This window comes from Penaeus japonicus, unplaced genomic scaffold, assembly GCF_977035675.1.
Source record: "Penaeus japonicus unplaced genomic scaffold, GWHDUDI00000001_assembly GWHDUDI00000040, whole genome shotgun sequence".
NCBI lineage: Eukaryota > Metazoa > Arthropoda > Malacostraca > Decapoda > Penaeidae > Penaeus > Penaeus japonicus.
Window position 1 is genome coordinate 10,081,129 of NW_028234442.1, and position 5,000 is coordinate 10,086,128.

General features: G+C 48.7%; 1 protein-coding gene across 1 annotated transcript in view; it reads right to left on the reverse strand.

Moving 5' to 3' along the window:
* LOC122254623 (uncharacterized) overlaps positions 1-5,000 on the reverse strand; it is a 159,671-nt gene that overhangs the window by 154,096 nt on the left and 575 nt on the right. The window lies entirely within an intron of this gene.

Consider the following 5,000-nt stretch of genomic DNA (forward strand, 5'->3'; position numbering starts at 1 on the left):
TTTCTCCTTCCTCCACCCTCTCTTTCCTCCTCCCCCCACCCTCCCCTACTCCCTCGAATTCCCCACCTCCCTTCCCCCGCCTCCTCGAAGACAGGAAATGCGATCATCCAAAGATAAGGTCAGGTAACAGTGAGAAATACACGTAAACCGTTTCAGGGCAGACATATCTCCGGGAATTTCAGTGACGTACAATAGCCGCAGTCAGGCTAAAACTTCACTCTGGACAAAAATAAATAATTCAACATAATAATAAATACGAGTATCTCGGCAAAGCGAGAAGAAAAAACGGTGGTTACCGACATTAATACGAGGTATTATATGTAAATGAATATTAATTATACGGGATAAAAGCTGATGATAATCATGTGAAACAAATTGTGTAGAACATGAAGCTTACTAAGTAAGAGTGTGTGTGTGTGTGAGTTTGTATGTTTGAGTTTGAGTTTGTGTGCGCGTGTGCGTGTGCGTGTGCGTGTGCGTGTGCGTGTGCGTGTGCGTGTGCGTGTGTGTGTGTGTGTGTGTGTGTGTGTGTGTGTGTGTATGTGTGTGTGTGTACTTGAATAAACAATATAGGCAGAAAGGTACCAACAGCATGTGAGAAGCGAAAAACCCGACATCCCTAGCGCATGCCTCCCCCCCCCTCCCCGCCTCCTCTCCTCACCTGTAACACATACCCAACCTGTCCACCACTCCTTTCCCTCCCACCCCCTTCCCCCCTCCGCCTACGTACGGTGGCCCCTCCCACCCCCCAGCTCCCTCGCCCCCGGATCTGCGACTACCCATAAACCATCACCAGCTGCCCAGATGGTCGCCTCGCCCGTGTTGTTTCAAGGCGAAGGTCGCCCATCGCCGCCCCTCCCTGCGCGCGAGGAAGGGCCTCCAAATTTTGCCGTTACAACAGGGAAGGTGGGGGGGAGGGGAGGGGAGGGGAAGGGGGAAGGGGGAGGGGGGTTCTGACGGGATCCTACGTCCTCCTCCTCCCCCCCTCTCCCTCTCTCCCTCCCCCACTAGCCCACTCAAAACCCACCGCCCACCTTACCCATCCCACAGTCCATAAGGTTCATCCCGCCATAGGCTCGCGCAGGACTATCGACGTTAAGAGCTAGGGATACCTAGCCGCACGTTGCTTTTTTATTATTATTCCAACGGCTGGGTTACACCATCTAAGATCACAAACAAACAAACACAGCCGTCGTTTCAGACGCACCTTTGCTAGCCTAACGTTCATTCCGGGTCCCTTCCCCCTCCCCACCCCCAAGGAAAAAACAAAATAAAACGAAGGCAGAAAAGAACATAATATTCTCTCTATTACAGAACCCACTCTATGGCACTACCGCCCGAGGTGCCACGTAGGGCATTTTATCCCGCGCGGTAAGGGCAGGAGACGCTACAAAAGGCTTAAGATTTCGCCCCAGCATCTTGCGCTATCTGCAGTCTCTCCTCTTGGGTAAAAATACATCCCAAATAGAATAATAATGACGATGATGGTGAGATGAGACGGAGACCAAAAAAAATAAATACAAAATAAGAAAAATAAGGAAGAAATGAGGAGACAGGCAAAGGCGATGCACACCATTTGTTTTTATTTGTTCTTGTAGTCCCCGAGGTGAAGACAATCTTAGAGGAAGTTTTATTATTTTGTTATTCTCCTTCTCACTGTTACGCTTTCTCCCCCCCCCAACCAATTTTCTTAGTCTCCCTTTCTTCTCTTCTCCTCGCAATTCTCGTCTCTCACCTTTACCACAGAGCTTTTCCATCCTTTTCATATCACAATATAATCATCGCAAACCACACTTCATTTGCATAATTTCCCCAGACCTTCCCTTCCCCCATCTTACACAGCTCCCCTATCGATTATATCTCTCCCTTATCCTTTATCACCTGCTTTACCCCCTCCCTCTCCCCCTCTCCCTATTATTCCTTATTACCCATTCCATCGAATTCGTTACCTGTTTCCCTATCCTTCATTATTACCATTTACTATTTCTCTTTTTCCTTCTCCAGTCTTCCCTCCTTTACTTCTCGTCTCCATCACCACCGTTCCAAGCATCCTATTTTATTTCGCCTTCTTCTTTATCATCTTCCTTCCTGCTTCCTGTCTGTCTGTCTGTCTATATCCATCTGTCTGTGTCTATATGTATGTCTGCCTCGGTCTGTTTGTCTCCGTTTCTGACTGTCTGTCGATCTGTCTGCCTGCCTCATTGTCTGTCTGTCTGCCTGCCTGTCTTTCTGTTTGTATATGTCTGTCTGTCTGCCTGCCTGTCTTTCTGTTTGTATATATCTGTCTGTCTGTCTGTCTGTCTGCCTGCTTGTCTGCCTGTCCGTCTGTGTCTATGTCTTCTCTAAGTTACGATGAATGCACAGGCCCCGAGAGAAAATGGAACTACCCTTTCTTGCACATGGAGAAGGCTGTGAAAGACGATTTCAGTGATCTTATAATTAAATGCATTTTTATAGACACACGCGTCATTGTGTGTGTGTGTGTGTGTGTGTGTGTGTGTGTGTGTGTGTGTGTGTGTGTGTGTGTGTGTGTGTGTGTGTGTGTGTGTGTGTGTGTGTGTGTGTGAGTGTGTGAGAGAGAGAGAGAGAGAGAGAGAGAGAGAGAGAGAGAGAGAGAGAGAGAGAGAGAGAGAGAGAGAGAGAGAGAGAGAGAGAGAGAGAGAGAGAGAGAGAGAGAGAGAGAGAGAGAGAGAGAGAGAGAGAGAGAGACAGACAGAGACAGAGACAGAGACAGAGACAGAGAGAGAGAGAGAGAGAGAGAGAGAGAGAGAGAGAGAGAGAGAGAGAGAGAGAGAGAGAGAGAGAGAGAGAGAGAGAGAGAGAGAGAGAGAGAGAGAGAGAGAGAGAGAGAGAGAGAGAGAGAGAGAGAGAGAGAGAGAGAGAGAGAGTGTGAGTGAGTTTGTGTGTGTGTGTGTCACCGAGGATCGATCTCAATATCCAACTCCTGCATTACACTACACGAAAAATTCCATCGCTCGCATTTCATAAGACGGCAACACTTCACAGACATGACTTCCACTTCTTTTACAACAAGTTCACTTCCCTTGCAACAGCTTCATATTCACCCTCGCTTCACCCCCACCCCCCTTCCCCACCCAACCCAAACCTCTTAAAACGAAAAGAATACCCACTAAGAACATGCAAAGCTACCCATACGGACCTTATTAGCATAATCACGGCCATTCTTCCAAAATATTTGCGAGCAGTACAAATTTCCCTCCCACTCTCACCCCCCTCCCTTCCCCTACCCTGACCTTTGACCCCTGTACACAGACCTTCGTCCTTCTATTAAATTCACCCCAACCTTTTCTTTTTTTCTGTTTTCCTTATTTGTTTGGCGACATAATGAGGGGAGAGGAAAGGAGAATAGGAGAGGGAAAAGGAGAGGGAGAGGGAGAAGGGTGGGAGAGAAGAGGATGGAAGGGAGGAAGGAGGAGAGGAGAGAGGAGAAGGTGAGAGAAAGGGAGGAGTGAAGAGAAGGAGAAGAGAGAAGAGAAGAGAAGAGAAGAGAAGAGAAGAGAAGAGAAGAGAAGAGAAGAGAAGAGAAGAGAAGAAGGTGAGAAAAAGGTAGTGGGAGAAGGAGAGAGAGAGATGGAAAGGGAGAGGGAGAAAGAGAGGAGAGGAGAGGAGAGGAGAGAAGAGAAGAGAAGAGAAGAGAAGAGAAGAGAAGAGAAGAGAAGAGAAGAGAAGAGAAGAGAAGAGAAGAGAAGAGAAGAGAAGAGAAGAGAAGAGAAGAGAAGAGAAGAGAAGAGAAGAGAAGAGAAGAGAAGAGAAGAGAAGAGAAGAGAAGAGAAGAGAAGGCAGACAGAGAATGAGAGAAGGGGCTATAGAGAGAGAGAGAAAGGAGAGGCTAGTGAGAAAGAGCAAAGACCTAGCTTCCCCTTCTGTTTGTTTTGCATGCTCTGAGCGCGTTCTCGCTATCCCCGCTGGCAGAAAGTGATCGGGCATCTCCGAGAAGCTGAGTGAGGTCACAGCCCTCCTACGCAACTCGGCCAAGTTAGGTCACTGCACTTTATAGGCCCAATAGGTCACCACAACGCCTCTTGGCTGACATATATGTTCCAGGAGCAAGGTGTTGGTTTGTAAGGAATAAATTGTCAAGAGGTAGGATTGGGGAGGGGGAGGGGGAGGAGGAAGAGGAGAAAAAAGAGAAGGAGAAGGGGAAGAGAAGAAGAGTTAACGAAGGAGAATGATAAGGAGGAATGTCAGAAGAATGTGGAGGGAGAGGAAGATCAAAGGAAAGAGCAGAAAAAAGGCTAATGAAGGAGGGGGGGGGGGGCAGGAGGAAGAGGGAAGCTAATGAAGGAGGGGGGGGGGCGGCGAATAGGGAGAGAAGGCTGTAAGCCGAGGAGGGGGAGAAACAAAGTTAGGAAGTAAGCGAAGAAAAAGAAGAAGCAAAGAAAAAGGAGGAGGAACGGGAGAAATGAGAGAGAGGAGGAGGAATTCGTGAGAGGAGGTGGAGGTGGAAGAGGAGGAATTCGTGAGAGGAGGTGGAGGCGGAGGAGGAGGAATTTGTGAGAGGAGTTGGGGGAAGAGGTGGAGGGGGATATCGAGAGAGGACAAGGAGAAGCATGCGGTGCAGGTCAAGTTACAGGTGGATGTTCCCGACGGATATCACAGATCCCGAACACGCCCATAAAACACGGACAATAAACTAGAGTGGAGCAACACTTAAAAAGGCCCATACGACGGGAGGAGGTGGAGACTGGGGGGGGGGGGGGAGGAAGAAGGAGAAGGAGGAGAAGGAGAATGAGAAGGAGAATGAGAAGAGGAGAAGGAGAAGGAGAAGGAGAAGGAGAAGGAGAAGGAGAAGGAGAAGGAGAAGAGAGAGAAGGAGAAGGAGAAGGAGAAGGAGGAGAAGGAGAAGGAGAAGGAGAAGGAGAAGGAGAAGGAGAAGGAGAAGGAGAAGGAGAAGGAGAAGGAGAAGGAGAAGGAGAAGGAGAAGGAGAAGGAGAAGGAGAAGGAGAAGGAGAAGGAGAAGGAGAAGGAGAAGGAGAAGG